Raw genomic sequence first — 17,500 nt, 5'->3', positions numbered from 1 at the left:
TGGATGGTCCTGCATCTTGACCTTCTATCCCATTGATGCTGTACCCCAGGCCATGTCCCAGGATTGCTGGGCTTCTGTTGGGTGTGTGGGTTGGTCCCACCATGATCCCCCTTATCAGCCTTGTTTGAGTCATTAGACATGCACAGTAACTCAAAAAGGTATTAATACCAGAGATCAGGAATGTGAGTGGACATATTTAGAAGTGGAATCTTGTTGGAACCAACCCACAAAGTGGACATGATGGGTGGTCCCTGCACATGTAGAGGCAGAGGTCATGGCTAGACCAACCTGTAAAGTGGGCATGATGGGTGGTCCCTGCATATGTAGAGGCAGAGGTCATGGCTAAACCAACCTGTAAAGTGGGCATGATGGGTGGTACCTGCATATGTAGAGGCAGGGGTCGTGGCTAAACCAACCTGTAAAGTGGGCATGATGGGTGGTCCCTGCATATGTAGAGGCAGGGGTCGTGGCTAAACCAACCTGTAAAGTGGGCATGATGGGTGGTCCCTGCATATGTAGAGGCAGGGGTCATGGCTAGACCAACCTGTAAAGTGGGCATGATGGGTGGTCCCTGCATATGTAGAGGCAGGGGTCGTGGCTAAACCAACCTGTAAAGTGGGCATGATGGGTGGTCCCTGCATATGTAGAGGCAGGGGTCATGGCTAGACCAACCTGTAAAGTGGGCATGATGGGTGGTCCCTGCATATGTAGAGGCAGGGGTCATGGCTAGACCAACCTGTAAAGTGGGCATGATGGGTGGTCAATGCATATGTAGAGGCAGGGGTCATGGCTAGACCAACCTGTAAAGTGGGCATGATGGGTGGTCCCTGCACGTGTAGAGGCAGGGGTCAAGGCTAGACCAACCTGTAAAGTGGGCATGATGGGTGGTCCCTGCACGTGTAGAGGCAGGGGTCATGGCTAGACCAACCTGTAAAGTGTGCATGATGGGTGGTCCCTGCACATGTAGAGGCAGGGGTCATGGCTAGACCAACCTGTAAAGTGGGCATGATGGGTGGTCCCTGCACGTGTAGAGGCAGGGGTCATGGCTAGACCAACCTGTAAAGTGTGCATGATGGGTGGTCCCTGCATGTGTAGAGGCAGGAGTCATGGCTAGACCAACCTGTAAAGTGGGCATGACTGGACATACCCATGAGGAAAGTGGGCAAATGGAATGAAAAGGTCCACTAGTGGTCCCACCGAATCCTCCCACTGGCCACCCCACCAAGTCCTTCAGTGTGTCCAGGACCATAATGCTGGTAAGTATGCAGCTGACTTCTTTCATTTGGCCCAGTTTAACCCTAGGTTCACACCAATGCAGGCTGCGTTTGAGGCATTTCTACATTGCGTTTTGCATTTTTGCTGCGTTTTTTTTTTCTTGTCGTTAGGCAGATTTTAAACGCAAAACATCAAATCAAATAAAGCATAAAAAAGTGGCAAAAATGCAATACATGCTTTTCTACAGCATTCCCATTGAAGTCTATAGAACCAAAAAACGCAAAAGTCCCTGATCCTTTCCAAAAAATGCACCGGGTGAAAACGTGGCGATGGAAACCTGTCCCATAGGAAATCATGTTAAATGGACTGTAGTGCGTTTCTGCAAAATGCTGCAAAAAACACTCAGGTGTGAACCTAGGGTAAGCAAGTTTTGTCTTTCTAATGACATACTGAAATTCACAACCCGAGTGAACAAAATCCAATCGACACAGGTCCTATAAATCAGTCCCAAAAAGAGGGACAATTGAGAAAGAGGGAGGGAGAAGGAAATGTAGCTCCAAAAAGAGGGACAAATGAGAAAGAGGGAGAAGGAAATGTAGCTCCAAAAAAAGGGACAATTGAGAAAGAGGGAGAAGGAAATGTAGCGCCAAAAAGAGGGAAGGAGAAGGAAATGTAGCTCCAAAAAGAGGGAAGGAGAAGGAAATTTAGCTCCAAAAGAGGGAGGGAGAAGGAAATGTAGCTCCAAAAAGAGGGACAATTGAGAAAGAGGGAGGGAGAAGGAAATGTAGTTCCAAAAAGAGGGAGGGAGAAGGAAATGTAGCTCCAAAAAGAGGGAGGGAGAAGGAAATGTAGGTCCAAAAAGAGGGACAATTGAGAAAGATGGAGGGAGAAGGAAATGTAGCTCCAAAAAGAGGGACAATTGAGAAAGAGGGAGAAGGAAATGTAGCTCCAAAAAGAGGGACAATTGAGAAAGAGGGAGAAGGAAAAGTAGCTCCAAAAAGAGGGAAGGAGAAGGAAATGTAGCTCCAAAAAGAGGGAGGGAGAAGGAAATGTAGCTCCAAAAAGAGGGAGGGAGAAGGAAATGTAGCTCCAAAAAGAGGGAGGGAGAAGGAAATGTAGCTCCAAAAAGAGGGACAATTGAGAAAGATGGAGGGAGAAGGAAATGTAGGTCCAAAAAGAGGGACAATTGAGAAAGAGGGAGGGAGAAGGAAATGTAGCTCCAAAAAGAGGGACAATTGAGAAAGAGGGAGAAGGAAAAGTAGCTCCAAAAAGAGGGAGGGAGAAGGAAATGTAGCTCCAAAAAGAGGGACAATTGAGAAAGAGGGAGATGGAAATGTAGCTCCAAAAAGAGGGAGGGAGAAGGAAATGTAGCTCCTAAAAGAGGGACTATTGAGAAAGAGGGAGGGAGAAGGAAATGTAGTTCCAAAAAGAGGGACAATTGAGAAAGAGGGAGGGAGAAGGAAATGTAGTTCCAAAAAGAGGGAGGGAGAAGGAAATGTAGCTCCAAAAAGAGGGACAATTGAGAAAGAGGGAGGGAGAAGGAAATGTAGCTCCAAAAAGAGGGACAATTGAGAAAGATGGAGGGAGAAGGAAATGTAGCTCCAAAAAGAGGGACAATTGGCACTTTTGGTCACCAATCAACATTTTTTCCACGTGCCATTTGTGAAAAGACACTCCGTCTGGGTAACATGAGGCAAGAATGATAACCGGCACCAACCAATGGATTGACTGAAATGGACGATCTGCTGAAAATGATTATTTTGTTATGAAACGTATTCTCTGCTAACCGAGGAAACTGTTCCAAGCCCTGGAAGACGGAGAAGCTCATTTGCATCCCGAGACATTTCCATCATTCTCCGGAGACATTGGCGGTTTGTGTATAAGAAGGATCTATAATCACTCCTTTGTCATTGATCGAGTAGATTGGGGAGCGCCATTGTTTTCCCTCTAACATTCAATGCACACGTGAAACAAAAAAAATGTGTGCGACGCACCTGAGCGAAGGGAGGCCCAACCAATCAAGTGATTATTCCAGCCAAGGCGCCAGAGTCAGTGTCACCAAATGAATAGCGCACGCTCCTAATAAAACAATTAACCCCTGTCATCTGGAGCGCGTTTCACAGGTCAGCGCCATTATTCAGTGGGGTGACGCCATTGGTGCTCGGCGCTCAGGTCGCGTGATGAAACGGCACTCTGTGATTAGATACCGTATGATTACTGTATGCTAATTATATCCAGAAACAATGTGCGGGCGCAAGAGCTACCGGGCTGCTTCACATGACTCTCATCTCACATGGGTCTATTAAAGGGAACCTCCCACAGAGAAAAAATGCCTGTCTGAGCAGATATGGATGGAAGCTGACCTCCTTGTCACCAGTTCCAGACTAGAACAACCAAACACCAGAAATAATAATGAGACTAAAACTCAGGGAACAGCAGGACCATCTTAACCCCTCACCTACCGGACACTTCCCCCCCCCTTCCAGTCCGGACACTTTCCCTCCCTTCCAGTCTGAACACTTCCCCCCCCCTTCCAGTCCGGATACTTTCCCCCCCTTCCAGTCCGGACACTTTCACCTCCTTCCAGTCCAGACACTTTCACCCCCTTCCAGTCCAGACGCTTTCCCCCCCTTCCAGTCAGGACACTTTCCCCCCCTTCCAGTCCGGACACTTTCCCCCCCTTCCAGTCTGGACACTTTCATCCCCCCCCCCTTTCAGTCCAGACACTTTCCCCCCCTTCCAGTCCGGACACTTTCACCCCCTTCCAGTCCGGACACTTTCACCCCCTTCCAGTCCGGACACTTTCACCTCCTTCCAGTCCGGACACTTCCCCCCCTTCCAGTCCGGACACTTTCACCCCCTTCCAGTCCAGATGCTTTCCCCCCCTTCCAGTCCGGACACTTTCCCCCCCTTCCAGTCCGGACACTTTCCCCCCCTTCCAGTCCGGACACTTTCCCCCCCTTCCAGTCCGGACACTTTCACCTCCTTCCAGTCCAGACACTTTCCCCCCCTTCCAGTCCGGACACTTTCCCCCCCTTCCAGTCCGGACACTTTCACCTCCTTCCAGTCCGGACACTTTCCCCCCCTTCCAGTCCGGACACTTTCACCTTCTTCCAGTCCGGACACTTTCCCCCCCTTCCAGTCCGGACACTTTCCCCCCCTTCCAGTCCGGACACTTTCCCCCCCTTCCAGTCCGGACACTTTCCCCCCCTTCCAGTCCGGACACTTTCACCTCCTTCCAGTCCGGACACTTTCCCCCCCTTCCAGTCCAGACACTTTCACCTCCTTCCAGTCCAGACACTTTCACCCCCTTCCAGTCCAGACGCTTTCCCCCCCTTCCAGTCAGGACACTTTCCCCCCCTTCCAGTCCGGACACTTTCCCCCCCTTCCAGTCTGGACACTTTCATCCCCCCCCCTTTCAGTCCAGACACTTTCCCCCCCTTCCAGTCCGGACACTTTCACCCCCTTCCAGTCCGGACACTTTCACCCCCTTCTAGTCCGGACACTTTCACCCCCTTCTAGTCCGGACACTTTCACCCCCTTCCAGTCTGGACACTTTCCCCCCCTTCCAGTCCGGACACCATGGTGACACTGTACTACTTGTGGGGGGTGATGAAGATTTTTTTTTTTTCTTTTACAGATTGCTTTTACACCATAAAGGCTGTAAAAGCAATAATTTCTCCTTTTCTCTGGCTGCATTCTTGCAGCCATTGAGAACTACTTGGAAAGCTGTGATTGGTCACAGCTTGTCACATGGTACAAGGCTGTTGTGAATAGCCCTGTACCATGTGACCTCTGTGACAGGGGCGGGCTGACAGCTCATGGGGCCCCCGGGCAATAGGGGATCATGGGGCCCCTGTCTCCTTGCCCAAACTCAAAAAAGCCTATGAAAAAGGTACCAGGGGCATCTCATGGGGCCCCCTACTGACCCCAGGCCATCGGGCAGTGCCCGAGCTTCCAAATGGTCAGTCCGCCCCTGCTCTGTGGTCATTCACAGATTTCACAAGTGGTAAGCAATGATGTCAGGAAGTGACATCATTGCTTACTACTCTGCATGTGATCACTGATTGGCCAATCAGTGATCACATGATGGGGACCTCACACAGAGGTCCCGTACAGCGATCGGTGTTCCGCTGTATCCAGAGGACACAGTGGGCACCGGATCACGGTGCCGCGCGCTCCCAGGAAGCATGCACAGGCTATAAATTCAAGCACCGTTTCTGAACGGCCACCCGCTCCTGCGCTGATCCCGTCCGGCCGTTTATGTACAGGGGTCGGACGGGAAGTGGTTAAGGTTGACACACAATTTAAAGTGGTTGTAAACGCTTCCATATCTCCAGTGAAGTGACTGTCCTCAGGTGATACACAGAGATGAAACAAATCCTACGACATAAGTTGTACCGGTTTATCTACGGCCCTCTCTCCTCTACATCTATTTAGAGTGCAGAATTTACACTTGGCTCTGAAAAGCAGGGGGTGGGGATCTGACATTACATCAGTGAGGAGAGCTGTGACAGCTGATTGGAGGGAAGGGACACACACCCCCCTTTACACAGCACACAGGAACAGAGCCGAGGCTTTCAATCACAGGCTGTGTGCTGGAGCTCATCACCATTTTTTTCTTGTTACAAGTAACCTATGTTGATAGCTGAGGAACCAGGCATCAGAGAGAAATGCTCTGGATTGAGATGAGTATACAATATGGAGGGATGTGCTTTGTTCATTTTTCATGTCTGAGGTTTACACTTTAACCACTTACCACTTCAAGGTTTAAAACTGACTGCTGGTATTCGATTGCAGATCTGTGAGAGATCACAGGCCAGTCATTCACAGAAACAATAAGCTAACCAGCTCTTTCTTACAGACAGTAATGGGACAGGTCAGTGGCGTCCCGAGGCAGGTGCGGGGGGTGGGGTCTGAACTGGGTGACACCGCCCGCACGGGGTGACACCGGACCCACTCCACAAAAACGTATGTTGTAAAGCAACAATTTCAACTCCCATTACTCGGGAATCATCTACAGCAGGGGCGTCCTTAGGGTTGGTGCCACCCGGTGCGGTAACACTTGGTGACACCCCCTCCGATGATCCTCGCAGGATGGCTCGGATCTGCGGATTGAGCATAATGGATCGGAGTCCAATCTATTATGCTCAATCCGCAGATCCGATCCATTCTGCGGGGCTTGTCAGAGGGGGTGTCACCAAGTGTTACTGCACCGGGTAACACCAACCCTAGGGACGCCTCTGGGACAGGTCCATTCAGCACCCAGGGCAAGGATGCAGAACTGCACCCCCACTACTAATGTATGCTGTAGAATGGGTGCACCGCCCTACCTTCTGTCAGGGACCACGGCTCCAGGGTCCGCGATCGCGGCTCCGTCCCTCGCGCATGCGCAGTGGCGGCGGCTCGCGCCGGGACACGGGCACTAGGTCCCGGCGAGCCGCAGATGACAGGACGCCGCGCATGCGCAGTAGGAGCCGCGGGCGTGCCTCAGGCGTCCAATGACAGCCGGGGGCGCGTCCTAGCCGGCCAATGACAGTGCAGGGCGCACTATTTAAAGATGCCCTGCACTGTCACAGATTGCCGCAAGGTCTTCTGTGATCCTGAGTTCCTGCACCTATCCTGTGACCCTGATTGACCCTGACTATTCTGCCTGCTCCTGCGTTTTGACCCGGATTGTCCTGACTATTCTGCCTGCTCCTGCGTTTGACCCGGATTGCCCTGACCATTCTACGATTTGACTTCCCTGCTGACCCTGCGTGTGACCCGACTACTCTCACCTACCGATTCTGTACCCCGCTTACCCCCACGGGCCCACAATCCGTTACTACCCTGCTGGGGCCGCCATCCTCTTCATATCTGGCTCTCCCGGTACCTGTCCCCAAGGGTCTCCTCAGCCACTGGCGGGCCTGCTCGGAGGTCGTGACCTGGCCCGGGACTGTTTCAAGTCCATCCCCACCATCAGGGGCTCTGGTGAAAGCACAGCCCGGGCTTAGACCCCACGCTCTGAGTAGGTCTGTCAGTTGGCAGCCTGAGGCACCACCTGGCGGATCATAACACCTTCATTCTCTGCCCCCTTGCTGTGTTGCGCCCAGGGCAGGTGCCCCTCCTGCCCACCCCTTGTCCCAGCTCTGCTTACAGATTTGCCCAAACCAGCGCCTATTAGTACCCAATGAATGTCCTGTACATTATTCTCATTAGTTGTTCTAGTGTACCTCTACGTATCCACACAACGCTGCGGCATTTCCTTCTGCGCACAATCTCCTGGTAGTTGGAAGGTTCCTCAAGAAGCTCTCCAACTTCAATACTGCCTGCTATTAATTGTCATTAATTAGAGTCAATCGCTTTTCTTGCAAAGCAATCATGAATCGTTTTCCCATGGGGCTCTATTGTGTGTTTTGCAGTCAGTCGGTGGAGGAAAAAAAAAATCAATTCTGTCTTCATTTTCATTTTCCAAGAACGATGCGTTCATAACGGAAAACGGGACATCGACTAATACGAGGAGTCTATACAATACAATGTAAGTGCTGAGGGACACATGGACATCAACGTTCTCCAAAGGTCCATCACCACTTTACATGCACATGCATTGTATGCATGAAGGTAAAACACCTTCTGTGCGTGGCACCCACCCCCCATGCCTTCTCCAATCCAGCCATGTTCACAATAACCTCGGCTGTCAATCACAGCCAGTGAGCCAATGAGGAGAAAGCAGGGGGTGGGATCAAGCCACGGCTTTATATACAGTGGTGTATTTAGGTTTTGTGCTGCCCTAGGCAATCCAAAAATTGGAAGTCCCCCCCAGTGGAGAGAGTCTGCCACAGACCAACACCAGACCCACCCCCCCACTTTCGTGGAGAGAGCCTGACAGTGACCAACAACACCCCTGCCCCATCGCCCCCACCCATGGAGAGAGCCTGACAGTGACCAACAACACCCCTGCCCCATCGCCCCCACCCATGGAGAGAGCCTGACAGTGACCAACAACACCCCTGCCCCATCTCCCCCACCCATTGAGAGAGCCTGACAGTGACCAACAACACCCCTGCCCCATCCCCCCCACCCATGGAGAGAGCCTGACAGTAACCAACAACACCCCTGCCCCATCCCCCCCACCCATGGAGAGAGCCTGACAGTAACCAACAACACCCCTGCCCCATCCCCCCCACCCATGGAGAGAGCCTGACAGTGACCAACAACACCCCTGCCCCATCCCCCCCACCCATGGAGAGAGCCTGACAGTGACCAACAACACCCCTGCCCCATCCCCCCCACCCATGGAGAGAGCTTGACAGTGACCAACAACACCCCTGCCCCATCTCCCCCACCCATTGAGAGAGCCTGACAGTGACCAACAACACCCCTGCCCCATCGCCCCCACCCATGGAGAGAGCCTGACAGTGACCAACAACACCCCTGCCCCATCGCCCCCACCCATGGAGAGAGCCTGACAGTGACCAACAACACTCCTGCCCCATCGCCCCCACCCATGGAGAGAGCCTGACAGTGACCAACAACACCCATGCCCCATCGCCACCCATGGAGAGAGCCTGACAGTGACCAACAACACCCCTGCCCCATCGCCCCCACACGTGGAGAGAGCCTGACAGTGACCAACAACACCCCTGCCCCATCCCCCCCACCCGTGGCAAGAGCCTGACAGTGACCAACAACACCCCTGCCCCATCCCCCCACCCGTGGAGAGAGCCTGCCAGTGACCAACAACACCCTTGCCCCATCGCCCCCACCCGTGGAGAGAGCCTGACAGTGATCAACAACACCCCTGCCCCATCGCCCCCACCCGTGGAGAGAACCTGACAGTGACCAACAACACCCCTGCCCCATCGCCCCCACCCGTGGAGAGAACCTGACAGTGATTAACAACACCTCTGGCCCATCATCCCCCCCCCCACCCGAGAGAGCCTTCCTTCACAGCTCTGGCCACCCCCCAGGAACGACAGTTGGGCTCTGCCTACACCATCAAGCAGCCCACAGCCTCTCTCGGATCCCACCTGGTCCCCATGTCCCTTCTTCCAAGGGGCAGTGCTGCCCCCCTAAAAAAAAATCCCGCCCTAGGCAAATGCCTTGTTTGCCTTGTGGTAAATACGCCCCTGGCTCTATGTGTCTTATGAACAGTGGGGCAGGAACGAGCATGCAGCGTTGCCCCCAGGGCAAGCAGCTTTTTTTCTGGGGGCACTGCTTGAGGGGGAGGAGCCAGGAGCGGTAGCGGGGGACCCAAAAAGAAGAGGATCGGGGCAACTGTGTGCAAAACTTCTTCACAGAGCAGGTACGTATGACATGTTTGTTATTTTATTTAAAAAAAACAAACAAATAAAGCTTTAGTATCACTTTAAATCAGGAAGTTCATGGGAGGAGCAAAGGGTTCAAGGTTCATCAGAAACAAGAGATAAGACAAGATTGTCCTAAGAAATCATACAGGGACCTGAACAGAACACTAAGAGTTCATGCTATTTCTATGTGACTTTGAACACAAACCCCATCCCTAGTCCTTACTAGCTTTTACGAGGTGGTATCAAAACATTTTGAGACTAATTGTGTAACATGCCCACCAATGGCAGCACAAGGATGCACGCACAGTCACAGGGAGCACAAACCTTCATAAGCCAGTGTGCTAAAGGACATCGTCCTGTGTACATCGGGAGCAGTGCAACAGAACTGACTGACAACTCATGGGGCCTCCAGGCAATAGGGGATTATGGGGCCCCTGTGTCCTTGCCCAAACTCAAAAAATCCTATGAAAAAGGTACCAGGGGCATCGCATGGGGCCCCCTGCTGATCCCGGGCCCTCGGGTAGTGCCCGAGTTTCCAAATGGTCAGTCTACCCCAGGGGCGGACTGACAACTCATCGGGCCCCCGGGCAATAGGAGATCATAGGGCCCCTGTGTCCTTGCTCAAACTCAAAAAATCCTATGAAAAAGGTACCAGGGGCATCGCATGGGGCCCCCTGCTGATCCCGGGCCCTCGGGTAGTGCCCGAGTTTCCAAATGGTCAGTCTACCCCAGGGGCAGACTGACAACTCATCGGGCCCCCGGGCAATAGGGGATCATGGGGCCCCTGTGTCCTTGTCCAAACTAAAAAAAGCCTAATAAAAAGGTACCAGGGGCATCTCATGGGGCCCCCTACTGACCCCGGGCACTCGGGCAGTTTTCAAATGGTCAGTCCGCCCCTGCTGCTATATCATCATGGACGGCAAGTTAGAACAAAGAGCAAAGGTGAAATTCTGCATGAAACTGGGCAAATCTGCCGCAGAGATGTTTGACGCGATTCGGCAAGTTTACGGCAATGCTGCATTGAGTTATTCGAGGTGCTTTGAGTAGCATGTGTGCCTAAAGACTGCAAGATCATCACTGGAAGACGACGAGATAGCAGGAAGACCTTCAATGAGCTCAACCCCCGAAAATGTCAAAACCATTCATCAACTTGTGCGTGATGATCATCGGAGAACAATCCATAACATTGCTGCCATTGTCGGTATGTCATATGGAACAGTCCAGGCAATCCTCATGCGTGATTTGAGCATTCACTGTGTTGCTGCCAAGTTCATCCCCGGGCTCCAATGATCTCACTTCCACACCCAACCTACTCACCAGATTTGGCTCCTGCAGACTTCCCGAAGGTGAAGATCCAGTTCAAAGGTTGCCATTTTGACAACATTACGGAGATCCAGTGCAAATAGCAGAAGCTGCTTGAGACTCTTCGAAAAGAAGACTTCCAGGGCACATTCCAGAAGTGGAAGGAACTCTGGGAGCGCTGTATTGCTGTGCAAAGGGAAGATTTTGAAGGTGAGAGTATGTAAACATAGATAAATAAAGTACTTTCCTGTGAACAGAGCTACTCTCGAAACATTTTGATACCACCTTCTAATTCACCAAGATGCAGAGTTTGAGGAAGTGGACATATGAACACACAAACAAATGATTGCCACCCATCCGTCACTGAATGTAGAATTAGGCCTCATCAAGGGTAGGAAAAGCCAAAACGTCCTTAGATGGCTCCACCCGAGAGTGATCCAGACCTAGTTATCGATGGAGGAGGACACCAGAGCCACAGGGGACCGAGTGAGAGCTTGAACACATAACCTACTGTGACATCACAATGTCCTACTACCTTGGATATACAGGACGCAACAAAGTATATACAATAATGTACAACAATGACAGAGCAATCTGCAACGACGGAATATCAAAATATATCAAAGCAGTGTCTGTTCAGCATCTTCCCCCAAATGTGTTTTACAGATCAAGAGAAAACCTGTAACAGGTGATTTATAGAACTACCTGAAAGAGCCAACAGATGACGCCTTCAAGGGTGTTGATGGACTACATCCACAGAAGAAGAAATTGCAGAAGACTACGTTGGGTTCCATCCCTGATAAACATATTTAAGAGGCACAGATGCACTTTGAGCACCTTTAAATGGATGGGCTACAACTGCAGAAGACGACGTTGGGTTCCATCCCTGATAAACGTATTTAAGAGGCACAGATGCACTTTGAGCTCCTTTAGATGGATGGGCTACAACTGCAGATGATGACGTTGGGTTCCATCCCTGATAAACGTATTTAAGAGGCACAGATGCACTTTGAGCTCCTTTAGATGGATGGGCTACAACTGCAGATGATGACGTTGGGTTCTATCCCTGATAAACGTATTTAAGAGGCACAGATGCACTTTGAGCACCTTTAGATGGATGGGCTACAACTGCAGAAGGTGACGTTGGGTTTCATTCCTGATAAACGTATTTAAGAGGCACAGATGCACTTTGAGCACCTTTAGATGGATGGGCTACAACTGCAGAAGATGACGTTGGGTTTCATTCCTGATAAATGTATTTAAGAGGAACTGGTACACTTTAAGAACCTTTAGATGGATGGGCTACAACTGCAAAAGACGACGTTGGGTTCCATCCCTGATAAACGTATTTAAGAGGCACAGATGCACTTTAAGAACCTTTAGATGGATGGGCTACAACTGCAGAAGATGACGTTGGGTTTCATTCCTGATAAACGTATTTAAGAGGCACAGATGCACTTTGAGCACCTTTAGATGGATGGGCTACAACTGCAAAAGACGACGTTGGGTTCCATCCCTGATAAAAGTATTTAAGAGGCGCTAGTGCACTTTAAGCAGATATACATTTCCTCATCCTCTAATCTATTTTTCTCCAATGTTATATTGTATTTTACAGATCAAGATAAAACCTGTAGCAGGCGATTTAAAGAACTCCCTGAAAGAGCTAATAGATGACACCTTCAAGAGCGTTGATGGACTACATCCGCAGAAGAAGACATTGGGTTCCACTGCTGATATACATATTTAAGAGGCACAGATGCACTTTGAGCACCTTTAGATGGATGGGCTATAACTGAAAAAGATGTTGTTGGGTTCCATCCCTGATAAACATGTTTAAGAGGCACTGATGCACTTTGAGCACCTTTAGATGGATGGGCTACAACTGCAAAAGACGACGTTGGGTTCCATTACTGATAAACATATTTAAGAGGCACTAGTGCACTTTGAGCACCTTTAGATGGATGGGCTACAACTGCAGAAGACGACGTTGGGTTCCGTCCCTGATAAACGTATTTAATAGGCGCAGATGCACTTTGAGCACCTTTAGATGGATGGGCTACAACTGCAGAAGACGACGTTGGGTTCCATTCCTGATAAATGTATTTAAGAGGAACTGGTACACTTTAAGAACCTTTAGATGGATTGGCTACAACTGCAAAAGACGACGTTGGGTTCCATCCCTGATAAAAGTATTTAAGAGGCGCTAGTGCACTTTAAGCAGATATACATTTCCTCATCCTCTAATCCATTTTTCTCCAATGTTATATTGTATTTTACAGATCAAGATAAAACCTGTAACAGGCGATTTAAAGAACTCCCTGAAAGAGCTAACAGGTGACGCCTTCAAGAGCGTTGATGGACTACATCCGCAGAAGAAGACATTGGGTTCCACTGCTGATATACATATTTAAGAGGCACAGATGCACATTGAGCACCTTTCGATGGATGGGCTACAACTGCAGAAGACTACGTTGGGTTCCATCCCTGATAAAAGTATTTAAGAGGCGCTGATGCACTTTGAGCACCTTTAGATGGATGGGCTACAACTGAAAAAAATGTTGTTGGGTTCCATCCCTGATAAACATGTTTAAGAGGCGCTGATGCACTTTGAGCACCTTTAGATGAATGGGCTACAACTGCAAAAGACGACGTTGGGTTCCATTACTGATAAACGTATTTAAGAGACACTAGTGCACTTTAAGCACCTTTAGATGGATGGGCTACAACTGCAGAAGACGACGTTGGGTTCCGTCCCTGTTAAACACACTTAAGAGGCGCTAGCGCACTTTAAGCAGATATACATTTCCTCATCCTCTAATCCATCTTTCTCCAATGTTATATTGTACGAAAGATATATTGATGACTTCTGGGAGGGTTAACCCTCAACAATTCCACTAATAATTCATGATCCTAATGACAACAGTTGAGGACTCTCCTTCACCACTCTTAATCCGAAGAATGCTTACTTGAAGAGTACGGATTGTAATAGTTATTTGAATTTCAATAGCTGCCATTATAAGCCATGGCTAAGAAATATACCCTACAGCCAAATGAAGGAATTTAGAAGAAATTGTTCAATTGATGTAGACTTTACAGATCAAGCTGAAACCTTTAAAGCTGAAACCTTTAAAGGGGATTTAAACTACCCAGAAGAGCTGGGTAATAGATGATGCCTTCAAGGGAGCTTGTGAGCTAACAGAGAACTGCCTTCAAAAAGTTCAGAAGAGTTCAGACACCAATTACACTCAATTTTCGAGGTGCATTGCAAAGTTTAAAAGAGATCAAAAAGACCTAAGGAACATCATTTGTAAACACAGGCTTCTGTTGACTTTGGACTCTCTTTTGGAAAACGACCTCTCATCCAACCCAAGGATCACCTTCAGTAGAGCATTCTTGTTAAAGAATACATTAACACCTATCAAACATACCCTCTTTGGATACCAATACACTCTCCTTTCAGGTCCCAATCCAGTCTGTCAAGAAACAGAAATTTGAAGCTGCCATGGGCACAGGATCACCAAAACAGGACTTGAGAACTGTATCCTGGTCTTATGAATCTCCATTTCTTCTCAGGCTCAAAGATGGTAGGTCAGTCACTGGATCTGAATCCAACAGAACACCTTCAGGATGTGGTATAATGGGAGATTCTTGGTATGAATGTGCAGCTGACAATCTTACAGAAGGTGCAAGATGCAATCATGTCAAATTGAGAGTTGAATCTCAAAGGAATGTTTGCAGTGGTGTATTTAGGTTTTGTGCTGCCCTAGGCACCCATGCCCCCCACCTGGGAGAGCCTTCCACTACCCCCCAGGTGATAGCGAGAAAGACACTCATCTTCACAGCTCCAGACATCCCCGGGAACGAGAATCAGGCTCTACATACACCATCAAGCAGCCCACAGCCTCTCCCAGATCCCACCTGGTTCCCATGGCGTGCATGTCCCTTCTTTCCTCCCTTCTTCTGGTGCTGCCCCCCTGAAAAATGCCGCCCTAGGCAAGTGCCTCGTTTGCCTTGTGGTAAATACACCCCTGAATGTTTGTAGAATGTTGAATCTATGCTACGAAGTGCCAAGGCTGTTTTGAGAGCCAAGAGAGGTCCTACCTAGTAAATGTTGTAAAAGTAAATAAATTGCTCAGTGAGCATATTTGTAAATGTTTTAACAATATTTGATCTAAAATCTCTAAAATATGAAAGAAGGTATTCGGGAAAACACTCTCCTGTGTACAACAAAGCCCCCATAGAGCCTACCTGACAGCCCCCCCCCCCCCCCCCAACATATTTTCCTTGGATAAGTTTTGAAAGTGATACAGATCTCTGCTCATTTGTACCCCTGTTGGTGTGCGTTGATTCTTCAGCAGTCAATGCGCTATCTTAGCATGACCCACCTCTGGTATGATGTCAGGCCTCCCAACATAGGCAAAGGTTGAGCAGCCCATCCTCTATCATCAAACCTGTCATCTATAGAAGGGGGAGCCAGCTCAGACACCAAACCCAGCAGACAGGGATCCATTTCACACATGCGCAGAAATGCTGCAAAGACACGTCTGTGCATGTGATGGGTCCAGGTATGTCATCCCTGCCAGTGACGTGTATTTTAGTAAAAGAAAGATATTTAAATATTTTTGTTTTCCTTTTGCAATAGTATAATAGAAAGGGGGAGGAGGCAGGAGAGAGGACCATAGGAAAAGGGATGAAGGTCCACTTTATCTCCAGTAGGGGGAGGAGGCAGGAGAGAGGACCATAGGAAAAGGGATGAAGGTCCACTTTATCTCCAGTTTCGTTATCTAGGACAGCCTTTCTCAACCAGGGTGCCCAGGCACCCTGGGCTGCCTTGAGTTTTGTGGATGTTGCACTCGGGCCACCCATTGGCAGCTCCCCCACCCACTTGCCCTTGACTCCCCTGTTGACCCAATGCAGGCAAGTTTAGGACTGCCACAACTAAGCCTCACTCCACCTAAAATGGTTGAAAACAACAGGCAGCAGTTCAATAGTAAAAAGAAAAAAGATAAAACTATAGATCTTCACCTCTGTGCACATATGAAAATTCTAATCCTTTTGACAACTTCACATAGTTGCCAAAAGGGTTATGTGATAGAATGCCTGTCACTCCATTTGGGTGATTCCATCAGAGAACTGCTTCCTCACCGCTGGGACACAGGACCAAAAGGTATTATAGCTGGGCATTGCACCCAAGAACTAGATGGCACTAGATCAGCTGCAACTGGAACTACTTTATTGAACAAGAACATAGATTTTTATAGACTTCTGAAATAGGGGCAATCCTCACATGAACAATAAAACAAATAGTATACATTAGGATAAACATCCCACACTGATTGGGTAAGAGCTTGATCACATTTTCCTAACCAATGCAAACGGTAAACAGTACAGTAAGATGACCAACAGCCAAGCACAGCCAATGCTTTTATTGATCAGGGAGCCCACCCCAGACAGATCGGCAACAAACCCAACCCTGAATACAGAAAGTCCATTACACACTGTCAGGGTCCTGTCCACAGCAGAAGTTCTGGAAGATCTGGCATTTCCTCCAGATTTTACATACTTTTAAAGGGTGCCGAGACTGATACAAGGTTGACTGGGTGTTTGGGCAATTCTAGGCAGATGCTGGTTTTGGGTCAATGAGTCTCTGATCAGCAATTTAAGGACTGGGATAGTGGTGTCAGGGTCCTGTCTACGGCAGGAGTTCTGGAAGATCTGGCATTTCTGCCAGTACTCTGCATGGCTGCAGAAGGACACATCAGCCTCAGTCTGGTGCCAGACGGCCTTTATAAGGAGGCTCATCACTTCCTCAAGTTGCTGGATGATCTCTAGCTCCCCGTGCCCTGTTCCTGTTTCCTGTTATTGTGACCCGTGATTTCCTGGTACCGACTCGACTTGCTCCTGGACCTGTCTACTCTGCCTTACCCCTGATCTGACCTCGGCTTGGCTTACGGATACTCTCTCTCTCTCTCTCGCTCGCTCCTCTGTGTATGACCTCGGCTATCCCATCTGACTACATCTGCTCTGATTCCCACCTGGTACCTGACCTTGGCTTGAACCAACTACCCAGTAATCCTCTATTCCCGGAAGGGCTTACATACCACGCACAGGCGCCTCCCGTCTGCAGACCTATCTCGGTGCACCAGCTGTGCTTCTGAGTGGACAACCAACCAGCACTCCTACAGGCGACCTGTACCACTTTGGACCTGACTCCCGCTGTCCCACTCTCAGGGGAGTCCGGAACTTAGCCGCAAGGGAAGCCCTCTCTCCATTGGCCTCCATCACCAGGTACGTGATACACACGCTGTCTATCAGGTGTTTGCTTTCACTTGTATAATCTGTCCATCCTTAGACAAAACTCATACAATATTCCAACAATTTGAAAATGTGGAATTCATTTATCTTCATAGATTACCTGAGGGAGATTGTTGAGAAATATTTGTCCCTCAAGTGGAGATGCTTCTCCAACCCAATCTGCATGAGGGCACCATATGTCCCCTGTACAAAATGAATGGTACGCCTTTCCATCGACTCCAGAAGGAAATATTTATTATCTTTATGCAGAGAATTAATCCAAGCCTCGCTCTCGGCAATCGTGGTTGTCCATCGTTAGAGGACGATCTGCTCTCTCCATGGGCCATAATCAGCAGGTGGAAGGCTAGCCCCTCTCCAACAGCCTCTGACCCGGTCGG

General features: G+C 49.4%; 1 protein-coding gene across 1 annotated transcript in view; it reads right to left on the bottom strand.

Moving 5' to 3' along the window:
- Positions 1-17,500, bottom strand: part of NELL1 (neural EGFL like 1) — an 846,265-nt gene that overhangs the window by 570,413 nt on the left and 258,352 nt on the right. The gene's annotated exons all lie outside the window — the stretch shown is intronic.

The sequence above is a fragment of the Staurois parvus genome, unplaced genomic scaffold, assembly GCF_062004578.1.
Source record: "Staurois parvus isolate SC_StPar_1 unplaced genomic scaffold, SC_StPar_1.0 ptg001470l, whole genome shotgun sequence".
NCBI classification, from domain to species: Eukaryota; Metazoa; Chordata; class Amphibia; order Anura; family Ranidae; genus Staurois; species Staurois parvus.
This window is presented reverse-complemented; position numbering and strand designations above follow the sequence as displayed.